Source organism: Podarcis muralis, chromosome 2 (assembly GCF_964188315.1).
Source record: "Podarcis muralis chromosome 2, rPodMur119.hap1.1, whole genome shotgun sequence".
Taxonomy (NCBI): domain Eukaryota; kingdom Metazoa; phylum Chordata; class Lepidosauria; order Squamata; family Lacertidae; genus Podarcis; species Podarcis muralis.
In genome coordinates, this window is record NC_135656.1 from 106,523,085 (window position 1) to 106,538,942 (window position 15,858).

A 15,858-nucleotide genomic window follows, 5' to 3' on the forward strand; every position below is an offset into this window, starting at 1 on the left:
TTCTTGCTTCCATTTTTGTGCCAATAATATTCTTGCTGCCGTCGTTGCATATAAAAATAGCTTACATTCTTTCCTATTTACGTATATCACTTCCTACAATGCCCAGTAAAAATGCTTCTGGTTTCTTTATAAATGTATATTTCAACATTTTTTTCATCTCATTATATATCATTTCCCAGAAGCTTTTCACTTTTTTACATTCCCACCACATGTGATAAAATGTTTCTTCTTTTTCTTTACATTTCCAACATTTATTGCTGACTTTATACATAGTGAGATGCTTTCCAATTCCAATGTGGCCCCAGGTGGGAAGAAAATACATCTGTTGTCAAAACATGGAAATCTGGCAAACAAGAATGTTCAATATTTTGAAAGGCTTTTGGAGCAGCAGAAATGACAAGGATCATACTTTGTTAAAAACAACAACCCCACACAAGTACAATTCTCAGAAAAGATGAGGTTTATCTCTTACCAAGTGGCTGAATTGATTGCTCAACAGAAAACTCCCCACATACAATAGCTGAAATATGGATTAAGCCCACCGGTGGCTTGACCGTGAACAATTCGTTTGATGGTGATGCTGAGTGACATATTATGGAAATTCCTTTGTCTGGTGATACAGGGATTTTCAACTCTGAGAAATACGAAAGATCAGAAAAGAGAAAGGCTTCTTTGTGTTGATGAGGAAATGACAGTTTGTCTCAGATTAGATTTATAAATGAGATTACCCGGCAAAAGCAAGCTTACATCTTTCATTGAGTTTGCATACATACGTAAGAGGCTTGCTTGTGGTTCGAGGACCCGATCCCCGCGTAGTGGAATGAAAACACGAGGACACGTGATATAAGGTTAATGGGCAAGAAAAGGCCACAACTTTATTGATTACAGCAAGTGAAAAGGTATTGGTTTAGGCATTGGATTACGTCAGCTGACTCCACCCCCTCAGAGAGGGGTGAGTCTAAAACAGGGGGGTTTATTCACCAGTAGGTGGAGCCTGTTGATGCTAATCCAACTATAGGCTCTCCCCTGATGTCACCGAGGGTCGTGCCATGGCCTCCCGCCAAGCAGGCATCGGACAGAATACACGACCGCCAGATTCCTTTAACGGAATACCCAAAAATTGAAGGCATAGGCGATGGCCACACCTAGCCCTTCGACACCACAACACATTATTCCAATGCCTAACCGCCACCCGAGCCCAAAAAGGCGCGCCGCCAATACCCTCACGGCTGTAACCGATCCCTGATGCTGCTGCTGCTGCTGCTATTTAACCAAATGTCATTCCCTTGGTCTGAAAGATGAACCCCATCATTCCGGTACAAGGCCTGATCGCCAATCCGGATATGGTCGTGAGAAATGACTCGGCCATTCATAAAGCGCACCCAACGGGCTATTGCGCGATTTAAGAGTTTCCTGGATTTTTCAATGGCCATACAGTTCTGCGCACCGCGCCACACAATTCTCCTCAGGAAGGAGGACCAGAACACCGTTGTTCTGGGACACAAGGCAGCAATCTCATCCAAATCTCTTTTTATGTTCCACGACAAGTCCGCACTTCTTCTGTTAACAAGGTCATTTCCCCCTAATTGAATGATAAGGATGTCGAAAAGTGAGGCCGGAAGGCTGGTGCCGCAGCAATTTGGGCTGCTAAACATGCCCCCTCGCAGGCACCTGGTTGGGTGCCTGCCCGTGGGTGTAGGCCAGCCGCTTGAGACGGAGTCCGGCTCCCGACCACAACCACTCCCCTCTCTTGCAGGAGGAGAGTCTTTGTAATTATATTTTGGGAAGGATTCAGGTATAGTTTGGGAACAATGCAGTAGCATTGCTTTATACTTTCTGGATTTCCCATGGCTATTATAAAGTTGTTGTGTTCCTAATAAATAATAATAATAATAATAATAATAATAATAATAATAATAATAATTTATTTTTATCCCGCCCATCTGGCTGGGCTTCCCCAGCCACTCTGGGCAATTTCCAACAAAATATTAAAATACAGTAATGCATCAAACATTAAAAGCTTCCCTAAACAGGGCTGCCTTCAGATGTCTTCTAAAAGTCTGGTAATTGTTTTTCTCTTTGACATCTGATGGAAGGGCGTTCAACAGGGCGGGCGCCACTACCAAGAAGGCCCTCTGCCTGGTTCCCAGTAACTTGGCTTCTTGCAGTGAGGGAACAGCCAGAAGGCCCTCGGCGCTGGACCTCAGTGTCCGGGTAGAACGATGGGGATGGAGACTCTCCTTCTGGTATACTGGACCAAGGTCGTTTAGGGCTTTAAAGGTCAGCACCAACACTCTGAATCGTGCTTGGAAACATACTGGGAGTCAGTGTAGGTCTTTCAAGACCGGTGTTATGTGGTCTCGGTGGCTGCTCCCAGTCACCAATCTAGCTGCCACATTCTGGATTAGTTGTAGTTTCCAGGTCACCTTCACGCATTGCAGTAGTCCAAGCGGGAGATAACCAGAGCATGTACCACTCTGGCGAGGCAGTCTGTGGGCAGGTAGGGTCTCAGCCTGCTTACCAGATGGAGCTGATAAACAGCTGCCCTGGACACAGAATTAACCTGCACCTCCATGGACAGCTGTAAGTCCAAAATGACTCCCAGGCTGCACACCTGGTCCTTCAGGGGCACAGTTACCCCATTCAGGACCAGGGAGTCCTCCACACCCGCCCGCCTCCTGTCCCCCCAAAACAGTACTTCTGTCTTGTCAGGATTCAACCTTAATCTGTTAGCCGCCATCCATCCTCCAACTGCCTCCAGACGCTCACACAGGACCTTCAATGCCTTCACTGGCTCTGATTTGAAAGAGAGGTAGAGCATTGTTTGTTTTTGTTTCCCCATGTACAGTGGTACCTCTGGATGTGAACGGGATCCATTCCAGAGCCCTGTTTGTATCCTGAAGTGAACACAACCTGTGTCTGAGCGTCAGCACATGCACGGGTCACAATTCGTCACTTCTGCACATGCACGAGTGGCGAAACCCAGAAGTAACACGCTCCGTTACTTCCGGGTTGCCACTGAGCGCAACCTGAAAATGCTCAACCCGAAGCTACTTCAACCTGAGGTATGACCGTATTTGTAATCGATAAAAAAATTCAGTGGCGCAAGTTTTTATTCTGAAAGTGTGGTTCCCAAGAAAAAGGTTTGAGGATCCTTGGTGTAGAACAGGCACCCCCGAACTCGGCCCTCCAGATGTTTTGGGACCACAACTCCCATCATCCCTAGCTAACAGGACCAGTGGTCAGGGATGATGGGAATTGTAGTCCCAAAACATCTGGAGGGCCGAGTTCGGGGGTGCCTGGTGTAGAAAGTAAACCTTCCCGTCTTGGCAACTGGCAGTGGCAGGAACAGTACAGTGTGAGGAAGGCAACTTGCCATGGCTCCCACTCGCTGAGAGGTAAAAAAAAATGATGACAAAAAGCTCTGCCTAGATCCGTGATTGCAAGGAATAGGTCATAGTCACATTCAGGGTAACAATGGTTCCTTGGCTACACTGAAGCCAGAGGCGCCCAATCAGCACTCTCCACGTAACACCTTCATTTGCATGCCATTGTCTATAAATGCCCACGCTGACAAAAAAATTGAAGGCAGGAGCTTAAGGAGGAAACAAAGAAACAATGGCAGCCAAACAGCAAGGCAAAAAGAAAGCCAAGGTTTCAAAGAAGAAGAACAACGTGCGCAAGAAGCACCCACAACCTAGACGGAATCAGAAGAATCCGAAGAGGCTCCAGGCTCGAAAACAAAAGAAGAAACAGCCTCATTTGAAGCGTCAAGTCAAGAGGACCTCAGCCGCTAAGTCAGGGAGCAGTGGGCAGCCGCGAAAGATCTGCTCCTCAAAGCTCTTTGCTTCCAAAATTCTGCGCCAGTTGCCCAAGGTGCGCATGGAGGCCAAGGCCAAGAATCTGATGAAGACCTTGCTGGCGGACTTGTACAACCACGTGGCGACGCAGGTACAGGCCATGAGCCAGCAAGAGGAGCAGAACCCCATTAGCGGCGACGAAGTCCAAGCCGCCTTGAAGGAGGCCATGGAAAGGGAGTTGGCCAAGCACACGGCCGAACAGCCCACCCCCATCCCCACTGAGTGCGCTTAGAGAACCATCCCTCCCCTTCTCCAGTGGCGGCAAGAAAGGAGAGGACCAAAGGTTGCCCTAAGAAGATCCATATAATACCCAAGAGACTTTAAAAATATATTGCTGCCTTCCTAAGTCCAAGAAATCCTGTCGCTTACCACTTGAGACATCATCGGACACCGGATGGAGAGGATTGCTATTATGTGGGAAAACCGTGAAAGAAGTGGCTTTCAAAAAGAAAAGAACCACAATTCCAGTAAAGCAGGATTTTAGCAGCTTATTTCACTTCTTCCAATAAATCAGGATTTTTGCAGCTTTATTCCAGTCTAATTGTGTCTTCTTCTGCTTCTCTGGAACTGAGCTTGGGTTTGGGTGATGAGTAAAAATCCAGTTATCTAAAATGCTGATTAGGAAAAATATCCACTGTGTCATACTAAACAGCAATCAGATGAATGATTAAAAAAAAATAATCCAAGCGATATTGAAAAAAATGCGGGGGAGGTAAAATTTACAGAAATGAAACAATCTTAATATACTTTTTCTTTGCTTTGAGCAGCTGTTCATTGTTGCAGTTTAATAAGTAAAAAAATTACTGAATATTTACAATTTAACGTTGCAGGGAAGCACCTATTAGAACTTGAATTGTTTTTTGCCATATTTTAGTGTTGGATATTCACTTATCACTTAATATCATTTGTTTTAAAAGCCACCAAGTAAATGTTGGAAATGAAACAATCCAAGGGGTCATATTTTCATATGTGGTGGACTTGTAAAAATGCAGTAGGCTTTTGGGAAATGATTCACAATGAATTGAAAAAGATGTTGAAAGCAGTCATCCCCCCAAAACCTGAAGCGTTGAATCCTGAAGGTTGGGATACAAATTCAATGAAATGGAGCAACAACAACAACAATAACAAACATTCACCTTATGTCAGACAGTTCGCTAACCCAAGTGCACGTGGGTAACCCCTGACCATTAGGTCCGGTCGTGGACGACTCTGGGGTTGGGGCGCTCATCTCGCTTTATTGGCCAAGGGAGCCGGCGTGCAGCTTCCGGGTCATGTGGCCAGCATGACTAAGCCACTTCTGGCAAACCAGAGCAGCGCATGGAAACGCCGTTTACCTTCCCGCCAGAGTGGTACCTATTTATCTACTTGCACTTTGATGTGCTTTCGAACTGCTAGGTTGGCAGGAGCAGGGACTGAGCAACGGGAGCTCACCCCGTCGCAGGGATTCGAACTGCTGACCTTCTGATCGGCAATTCCTAGGCTCTGTGGTTCAACCCACAGCACCACCCGCGTCCCTATAGCATAAAAGCATATTTCTAGCAAATTTATACAGACATTCACCACTGTCATGGTCAAGGCATGCTTAGAGTCTAACAAGAGTCCAAGACTCTCTGCTTCTCTCACCTCAAGATGCGAGCAAGAGACTCATGACAAGTTACAAGTTACACAGAACCACTGTTATCAGTACTTCCTGTCACACTGCACATGTCCAAAGAACAGTTCCCACAGAAAACATCCTTGCATAGACAATACAGTCTCAGCCTTCTGCTGCTTCTTGAAACTTCTCTGCTCTTCTCTGTTTCTGGAACAAATGGTTCTTCTCTCTCTCACACACAGAGAGAATATCCAACAGTTGCAATATCTGAAGAAGTGTGCATGCACACGAAAGCTCATACCAAGAACTAACTTAGTTGCTCTCTGAGGTGCTACTGGAAGGAATGTTTTTTTTTTAAAAAATCCAAGGCACGTTGTTTAAAGGCGAAGGAGGTGCCTTTCAAATTGAGCTGGATTTAACTTCTGAAGAAATTTCATTAAGGTCTCGGTGTTAGAAGTATGACTGGTTTGCAAGAGGATCTATAGCACCATGCCAACGCTTTTGCACATACAGTGGTACCTTGGGGTTAAGAACTTAATTCGTTCTGGAGGTCCATTCTTAACCTGAAACTTTTCTTAACCTGAGGTACCATTTTAGCTAATGGGGCCTCCCACTGCCGCTGCACCGCCACCGCACGATTTCTGTTCTCATCCTGAAGCAAAGCTCTTAACCCAACCAAGGTAATATTTCTGGGTTAGCGGAGTCTGTAACCTGAAGTGTCTGTAACCTGAAGCGTCTGTAACACGAGGTACCACTGTATTCTGAAAATCTGGAATGAATCAATGCATCAGTTAATTGTACCAAGGTGTGCCTGCAAAGGTGCTGAATGCAACAGGTGAGCAACCACCGGCTTGTTCTCTGCAGCTGCCATTGAACCAGGCCAAACTCAGCTCCATAGCCCAGTGGTGGAGCCATAGTGGCTGCAGAACCCTGCCATACTAGACTCTTTTGCTCCACATCCACTTGAAGTCTTCACAGCACTCCCTGAGTTTTTTTGTTTGTTGCCCTCCTATCCTGCTGCCCACTGTACTTGTGTCCCCACCGCCTCCCAGATCCAGGCCTTTCAGTGACAGATTATCTTTTCACACAGGCATTTGAGGAAGAGTATGAAGTCTGGTGTGCTTATTTCTGTGCCGTGCTGCTGCTAAACTGTTTGAATGTTTAATTTTAATTAACTTTTATACAGTGGTACCTCAGTTTTCGAACGTCTCGGAAGTCGAACGTTTCAATTTTTGAACGCCGAAAACCTGGAAGTAAATGCTTTGGTTTTCGAACAAGCCTCAGAAGTCGAACATGCTACACATCTTCTGCTGAGTGCAAGATCTGGAGACCTAGCTGTCGGCTGTTGAGTCTTGGTTTTGGAACGTTTTGGAACTCGAACGGTCTTCCGGAACGGATTACGTTTGAAAATTGAGGTACCACTGTATTTAGTTTTTTTGTCATTTGTACACTGCCCTGCGGGGTGAAGGGCAGTCTAAATTACTGCTACTGCTACTACTAATTAAAAAAATACTTTATTATTGTTGACCTATTTATTGTTGAATTTCTGTACCACTGTTTCCAGGGGACTTTACAAATTTCACATGGGATCCCACATCTCAAAACTTTACATTATAAGTGCTCCGATGTCTCAGATTAATAGGGTTGCCCACTTTTCAACCAGAATCTTGTTCACGAACCTACAGGCACTCTTATAGGGAAAACCTTTCATGGGATAAATGTGATCCTCTGCCAAAATTAAAGTAGTGGTTAAAGGCACAATAGTCTGGACTGGTGGGGGGGGGGATGGTAGCTCTTCCAAAGACCTGTTTATCCTAGAACACTGTTATTGACAGAATCAGCTAGGAATTTATGAAATTTTCTCAACAGGGACTGGAGACCCATCCCTGGTTTCAAACCCTGTTTTGATGTAGAGAGAAAAAAATCACATTCTGGGCATGGTAGCCTGGTTTAAAGTAGATGGAAAGTACACATATTTATTTTCTCAAAATTAGCCAGGATTGATTGCGACAGCAACATCTGAAGGGCCAGATGCCATCATGCTCTTCAGAAAGTCAACAAACAGTGGCAGTGTCCGACCTCATAACTGGATAGCAGCAGGTCATAGTCATATTCAGTAGTAGGTCATAGTCATATTCAGCATAACAATGGTTACCTGGCTACTGTGCAGGCAGAGAGAGCCAATCAGCACCCTCCATGTGGCTCCTTCATTTGCATACTGTTGTCTATAACTGACCACGTTGGCAAAGGTGTAGTGACATTTGAAGGCAGGGGCTCGAAGCTTCAGAACAGAAGTCAACAGAACAGAACAGAAAAATGGCTGCAAAACAACAAGCGAAAAGGAAGGCTGGGGCTTTGAAGAGAAAGAAGCTCCAGAAGAAATATCAGCACATCAGGAAAAACAAACTCCAGGACCGTAAACAGAGAAAGTTCCCATCTTGCCTTGAGCATGGGGTCAAGGAGCCACTTGCCAGAAATACTGTGAGCAGCAAGGTGGTGAGAATCTGTTCCCCTAAGCTGTTTACCTCCAAGATGGTGCGAGAGGTGCTAAAGGCATACATTGAGGTCAAAGCCAAGGGCATGGTTAAAAACTTGCTAGCGGATGTGTACAACCATGTGGCAACAGAAATAGACCACTTGAGCCAGAAGAGCCCGTCTGCTACCATCAGCTGCACTGATGTCCAAACGGCCTTGAAGGAGGCTGTAGTAAGGGAGTTGGTGAACCACACGTCCGAGCCCCTCAGGAACGAATGTGCTTAGAGAAACACCCCTCCCCTTCTCCAACACGGCCAAGAAGGGAGAAGACCAAAAACTGCCCTGAAAAAAGATCCTTAAAACTTGAGAAACCTTTAAAAGACTTTGCTGCCTGAATGTGTCTTAAGAAATCCTGTAATCTAAGATACCAGCTTCACCTCAACAATCTTCATTGCTTGTAACAATTGTTCCATTTGTGGGGATGTCGTGAAAGACCATGGGAAAGGAAGCTAAATTTGGACTACAGACTACACATGCCCAAGAGATTTTTCCATCGCCATCAGCCAGAATCAGCAGAGTTCACTGAGGAAGAACATAAATCAAAATATATGAGAGAATTGTTTGTGAGCTGGTTTCTGAAAGAAAAGAAACACCGTATATTGTTCGCCCAATAAATCAGGATTTTTAGCAGCCTTATTCACTGAAGTGTGTGTGTGTGTTGTTTTTAATCTGGGACATTGTGTCTTGCTGGTTACTGACTGCAAACATAGTTATACAAAATACTGAAATGTACAAAGGTGTCAGGGTCGTCATATGAAGCAGGAATAAATGGAAGTTCATGAAATGCCTTGAAAATTGTGCAGATCCGATGTGTGAAAACCTTAACAACCCTGTCCCCTCACAAAACGTTAAGGAGAATTCGGAGAAAGCCAATGGGTAGCATTCAACTAATTTTTACTCGGAGTAGACCCACTTGAACCATGACTAAGATTCATTAATTGCAGTGGGTCGGAGTAAAACTTAATTAAATGCCACGCACTATTAGCTGCCGCTGGCCTTTCAGATTGCTTCTAGTCATGTAGGAGGTGCTATACAAAACCAAAAAAATGGCAAAGTGGCTATTCAGAGAATACACAAAAAATGAAGGTTTAATTTCTTTTTAAAATGGTTATAAAGCTGGCCACATTCAGGAGTTCAGATTTAAGTTCCTAACTGCTTTGCGTCACTCAAGCTCATCTTTGGAATTTTGAAGAATGTGTAATAGTCAAATCTTTATGATGTCATTTGGGCCTTTGTTCCAGTCAGTGGCCACCTGCAGATCTGAGAAGTCCCCTATTACAGCCTAGATGATGCTGGAATACAAACACAGTTTTAGAAGCAATCAGCACAAGGACCCGACTGAATACTCTTGAGTTCATTTTCCCACACAAATTATTAAAACGCTCCTGCTCATCTTGTTTGACTGGAAAGCACAGCCCAAAGCCCTGATGAATTTGCAACTTTTAAGATAATCAGTCCTGTGTAGAAGTGTCTTGAAAGACTATGTACCTGTTCCAGAATGAGCTCTGTCAGTAATAACTTGTGTAGCTTAATTCCACTTAAAACCATACATAATAATCACATTTATCATACTTAAGTGCCTTTATCAGCTGCCAGTGTGGGTGACTGCCAGATAAAACCCAGAGCAACCCAAATCCACACTGCTTCACCTTTTCAGAACTAATGCTGGTTCCTGGAAATGTTTCTCAAGGTTTAGGGCTGCTCTGACTTTGACAAATGGAAATAATATAGTTGGTTTGCTTTTTTTTAAAAAAAGGAATGGAATACGGATGAAGGGGTGGCATTTCTAGAAGATCTGTCCAAAAGAGCTTTCTGTTAAATTGTGGGTAGACATAGCAGATGATGCAGTGATTTCTCCAAAGTAGTTTTTTATTTGTAAGCTGGAACAGAACTGAACAGCAAACAGCTCGGCCGGCCTGCTTTTATAGGCAGCCGGCTGTCAACATTGTAGCAACAACCCAGGGTTTCCCGCCTAAAGTAACTGACGTGGACCTGAGTGAAAACTATGTACACGATACTCCTGGTGGCCAGGCTGAGAACTTCAGTACATAACACTTTCCTTCCAGGATGTTGGTGGTAGTTCAGTTTGAGCTCCTTTGAAAACATTAAGAGCTGCTTTCCTGCCCACTTTTCAGTTGGTTCTGCTGCAGCTTTAAGAGGATTTGGACCCAGCAAACTTTGCCAACCTGGGGCTACCTGGAGAGAGTTGGCGAAAGTTGGCCTTCAGCAACCAGGAAGCACTTGCAAATTGTTGCACACAAAGAATCTTTGAATGGCACTGCAATAGGGGCTGTTGGGAAAGTTGGCTTCTGTCCAGAGATCTGCCTGTTCTGTATTCTACCACCAACAGTGGCAAAATAGGGAGCAGAAGCACAGCTGTCAACTTTCCCCTTTTTTAAAAGGGAAATTCCCTTATTCCGAATAGGATTCCTCGCAAGGAAAGGGAAAAGTTGACAGCTATGAGCAGAAGGACTATCCCAGGACCGTAGTCTTTATTCAGATTACACACACACTGTTTTGGTGCAGAAACTCAGCTTGTGATGATAAATCAGTTTTGGGGCTAATGGCATATATGTTTATCCCCACAAAACATGCATGGGATGGTGAAACATGGCTGATTTTTTTTTTTTACTTGAAAACTGATTTCTGTGGTATAATTAGAAGTGTGAGGTGCAGTTAATATCTACCAGAAGCCACTGTCAAAACTCACAACTAGATCATAGTAAGGGTATGTCATAGTCCCGTTGAGGGTAACAATGGTTCCTCGGCTACAGTGAAGCCAAGGGCACCTTCATTGCCATGCTACTGCCTATAAATGCCCATGCTGACAAAAATATGGTGACATTTGAAGGCCGGAGCTTAAGGAGAACAGAACAATGGCAGCCAAACAGCAAGGCAAAAAGAAAGCCAGGGTTCCAAAGAGAAAGAACGTCCACAAGAAGCACCAACAAGCGAGACGGAATTGGAAGAAGCTCCAGGCTCAAAAACATAAGAAGAAGCAGCCTCATTTGAAGCGTCAAGCCAAGAGGACCTCAGCCGCTAAGTCAGGGAGCAGCGGGCAGCCACGAAAGATCTGTTCCTCAAAGCTCTTTGCTGCCAAAATTCTGCGACAGATGCCCAAGGTGCGCATGGAGGCCAAGGCCAGGAATCTGATGAAGACCTTGTTGGCAGACTTGTACAGTCACGTGGCGACCCAAGTAGAGGCCTTGAAGCAGAAAGCGGAGCAGGCCCAGGCCCTCGCCAGCTGCAACAATGTCCAAACTGCCTTGAAGGAGGCCATGGAGAAGGAGTTGACCAAGCACATGGCTGAACAGCCCACCGCCATCACCACCACTTAGAGAAGCATCCCTCTTCTTCTCCAGCGGCGACAAGAAAGGAGAGGAGCAAAGGTTGCCCTGAGAAGATCCATATAATACCCAACAGACTTAAAAAATATATTGCTGCCTTCATAAGTCCAAGAAATCCTGTCATTTACCACTTTAGACATCTCATTGGACACCAAACGGAGAGAATTGCTATGGAAAAGACACGAAAGAGGTGGCTTTCGAAAAGAACCACAATTCCAGTAAAGCAGGGTTTTATTAGGTTTATTCACTTCTTCCAATAAATCTGAATTTTAGCGGTTTTCAAGTGTAATTGTGTCTTCTGTTCTCCGGAACTGAGCTTTGGTTCGGGTGATGGCTACAAATCTAGTTATATAGAATGCTGATTAAGAAACGTATCCACTGTGTGATACTTAATAACAATCAGATGACTTATTAAAAAAAACCCAAGTGATACTATAAAAATGTGGGGAAGGTAAGATTTACAGAAATGAATCTGAATTCCAAATTTAAGACATAAACAATGCAACTCACAATACTGAAAATAAAATAAATACCACAATATACAGCAGTGCCTTGGTTTTCGAATGTAATCCGTTCCAGAAGACCGGAATATTCCGGAAGACTGGAATGTTAGAAAACTGAGGAGCAAAATGAATAGGCATTGGAATGCCTATTCATTCCAATAGGTTTACTATTGACTGATGATAACCTCATTTATATTTTTATTGTAAATTGCAAGTGAATCACAGCAGACAAATGCCATCAAGCAGACAAGCAAATGCATACATTTGCTGAATTTATAGCTGTCATGGTTCATCTTGTTCACAGTCATGTCCTTCTTGCTTGATACTTTAAATGTAAGTGAGATGAGTATATTCCTTCCAACTGGTTGATATGGAGGATCTCAAACCTCAATGCAGCACCAATTCTCACCAAACCTCAATTCTCGCTGCCGTAGTAGCATCCATAAATAATGTCCTCTTCTCTTTCGGCAGATCTTGACCTCAAATACCTAACAGGAAGGTTTCTGGTTGTTTAACAAATATTATTTTCAACATTTTTTTCAATTCATTGTATATCATTTCCCAATATATTTTTACGTTTTCACAGATAAAAAGTAACTTCAGCCTCACACCTCCAACACTCCTTCTAACAGAAGATACATTTTGAATTATTTTGTTGTTGTTTTTTGTCTTGTCTTTTTCTTTCTTTTTTCTTTGCTTTTCCTTTTTGTTTTCTTTTTCTTTCTGTTTATAGATGTTGAGATGTATGATTTCTAACTTTTAATTCTTTTCCTGCACTTGACAGAACTGACAGTGAAATCCCGTGCGAACTTTCCCGGGGAGTGAGTTCCATTGAACTCGATGATGCTTACTTCCGAGTAGACATGCACAGTTCACTACGAAGCTTAAAATCTGCAAATGCAGGTCTTCCCAACCTGATCAAGCATCCTGTGGCAACTCAAAAGCTCGCGCCGAGTAACTTCAAGAGCAAATTGCCTTTAAAAGAATAAACGATTTTAGAACATCTCCTTCCTCTCGGAGCTCTGCACTGAATCTGGGGAACAGGGCGCTGCTGCAGCGCAACCCCGATGCACAGCGAGGTCGATGCGTGTGTGCGAGCGCCTTGCCGCTTTGACAGAAGGAAGCCTGCTGACGCTTCTCTGCCTCTGCAAAAGATCGACATAAAACGCAAAGGAAATGCAGATGGAGGCACGTAGACCCGTGAATTAGCATACTGCTAATTAGGATTCAGCTAGGGAGAGCACAAGCGTCAGTGTCAGGATGGCCGAGTGGTCTAAGGCGCCAGACTCAAGGCTCATATCCTTCCCAGGCTCTGGGTGTTCTGGTCTCCAATAGGAGGCGTGGGTTCAAATCCCACTTCTGACACATCCTTTTTTTTAAATATTTTTTTTTGTTCCCCCTCATCCCCCTCTCTCTCCGTAATGGTGGAAAAATCCTCTGTGAAGCCTGAAACATTTATCTCTGTCACTTTCCGCACAGGATCTTAACAGCGATCCCACTGAGCAGGCTCTGAACTTACTTCCGAGCTCACACGCGCCTGCCTGCGAGTCATTTCCGTCCTCGTGTCCCCTGCTGGCTCGCGCTTTGGCGAGGCGGGTTACGGGCAAAGGTGGGGCGGGGAGAGAGAGGGGACTGCCTGCAGATCGGCAGCGCTTTCTTTAGCCCGCGGAAGAGTCTCCGATCGCGTCCATGCGTTGCATTTTTTTTTAAGCGGACACAGAGGTCCCCGGGGAAAAGCCATGCAAGCTTCTTCCTGGGTGCTGCCTGCAGCAAAGAACTGCCTTGCTTTGCAAAAAGACAGACAGACAGACGATCGACGTTAAGAAACGAGTTTTCTTGTACCTTTCTGAGCTTGCAGAAAAGTCTCCACCACAGTTTTCTCACCTTTATATCACTGCATTTTGTACGTTTTCCAGTTCTAATTCCACTCATTACAAAATGGCCCAAAATCTAAATAAATATAGAAAGGTAGAATATCTCTCATTACAAGTCTCCAGACAACCCTGCTAGTGAGGTTACTTGCTTACAGTAATACAGTGGTACCTCAGGTTAAGTACTTAATTCATTCCGGAGGTCCGTCCTTAACCTGAAACTGTTCTTAACCTGAAGCACCACTTTAGCTAATGGGGCCTCCTGCTGCCACTGTGCCGCCAGAGCACGATTTCTGTTCTCATCCTGAAGCAAAGTTCTTAACCTGAAGCACTATTTCTGGGTTAGCGGAGTCTGTAACCTGAAGTGTATGTAACCTGAAGCGTATGTAACCTGAGGTACCACTGTATTTCAAATATCGTATAAATTTACTCCAGTCCTTTTGGAATGCTTGATCATGCTGGTTTCAGATTTTTCCTGTCAGCTTCGCCAGTTCTGCAAAGACCATCATCTTCATCTGCCACTCTTCGTTGGTACTTCTTCTTGTTTCCATTTTTGGGCTAAAAATGCCGCAGTTGTTGCATACATAAACAGTACTTTATCTCCTGTTGGTGTCTCTTCACCAACTATCCTCAATAGAAAGGCTTCTGGGTTTTTTAACAAAAGTATTTTTATACATTTTCTTTAACTCATATTGTCAGTACGCCTTTCAACCGATGTGCAGTGACTGGGCTCAGTTAACTGGTTCTGCCCTGACCCGGCTAGGCGACTGGAGCGCTTTCAGAGACCTTCCAGTCCTGTGTCTGCGCATGCGTGGGTTGCGATTCGTCGCTTCCGCGCATGCGTGTGACATCATTTTGAGCGTCTGCGCATGTGTGAGCGGCAAAACCCGGAAGTAACGCGCTCCATTACTTCTGGGTCGCTGCGGAGTGTAACCTGAAAACGCTCAACCTGAAGGACATTTAACCCAAGGTATGACTGTACAGTGGTACCTCAGGTTAAGTACTTAATTCGTTCCAGAGGTCCGTTCTTAACCTGAAACGGTTCTTAACCCGAGGTACCGCTGTACTGGCTTGCCTGAGTGTTACCTCTCCCACTCAGCCCTCTAGTCACTACATAGATAAGACTCTCTCGACACAGAGTCGGGCAATCAGTCAGGAGCGGAAGAATAGAAGAGCAGTTTCTGACCCCTCCTTTCTCAAAACATCAGATCAGGAGATTCTGGCAATGGGAGGGCTGAAAATATCAACATATGTACCATTTCCCAGAAAGCCTTTACCTCTTTAAAAGTCCACCACAAGTTGTAAAAGATACCTCCCTTCACAATTTTCTTTCCTCACTGCCATCCACCAACAGGGGATGACAGCAGTTCTAAGATTCTCCAAGCTTGAGGGATCTGTTGTTCTTTTTATTACTTATCAGTGATCCACCAGCTGGAGCTAGGTGCACGAGAAAGAAGCTTATAGTTGAATATTTTTGAGCCCAGGTATTTGTTCTGAGTGCCAGAATTGAAGCGAGCTCCCAATTCTTCTATGCAAAATCCACCCCCCTCCTTTCTTTATGTCAGCAGTATAATGCCAGCAGTATAATTGTTGTTGTTATAATCCTTGCCAATCTACTAAAATTACCCAGAGATCTATCATGAGATCCTGATTTACCTTTTGCCCATCCCATCTAGCAGACGCAGCTGTGACTCAAGTTCAGCTCCTGAATATGCCTATTTCATTTTTTTTAAAGGCATAAAGAGAGGAGGTGAATGTGAGGAATCTCAGTGTATGCTGCATATGTGAGAGTGATGGCTTTAGCTCTGCTCAAAAGCAACTCCACCCTTCAGAAATTATTCCAGGGGGCTCTGTTCACCCTGGATGCCTCCAGACTGTCAGTGTTTTATGAGATGGATTCAAGTAAAAACAGAATAATGTTGGCCTTATGTGCTTAAAATGGGTTAAAGTGTCAATCACATCTCCTACCTGGGCAGTTATCTTTCCACAAGGGCCAACATTTGATGCCGAAATCCAGCATCGCCTGAGCTCTGCAAGTGCAGCTTTCTCCCAATTGAAGTGCAGAGTGTTTGAGGACCGGGACATTTGCAGGGAAACCAAAATGCTTGTTAACAAAGCTATTGTACTACCAACTTTACTGTATACTTG

General features: G+C 44.4%; 1 non-coding gene across 1 annotated transcript; it reads left to right on the plus strand.

Annotated features, from left to right (window-relative positions):
• Nucleotides 1-13,093: 13,093 nt before the first annotated feature.
• TRNAL-CAA (transfer RNA leucine (anticodon CAA)) lies at nt 13,094-13,204 on the plus strand. Its single transcript has 2 exons — nt 13,094-13,131; nt 13,159-13,204. It is a non-coding gene; the product is annotated as a tRNA-Leu (tRNA).
• The last annotated feature ends 2,654 nt before the right edge of the window (nt 13,205-15,858 follow it).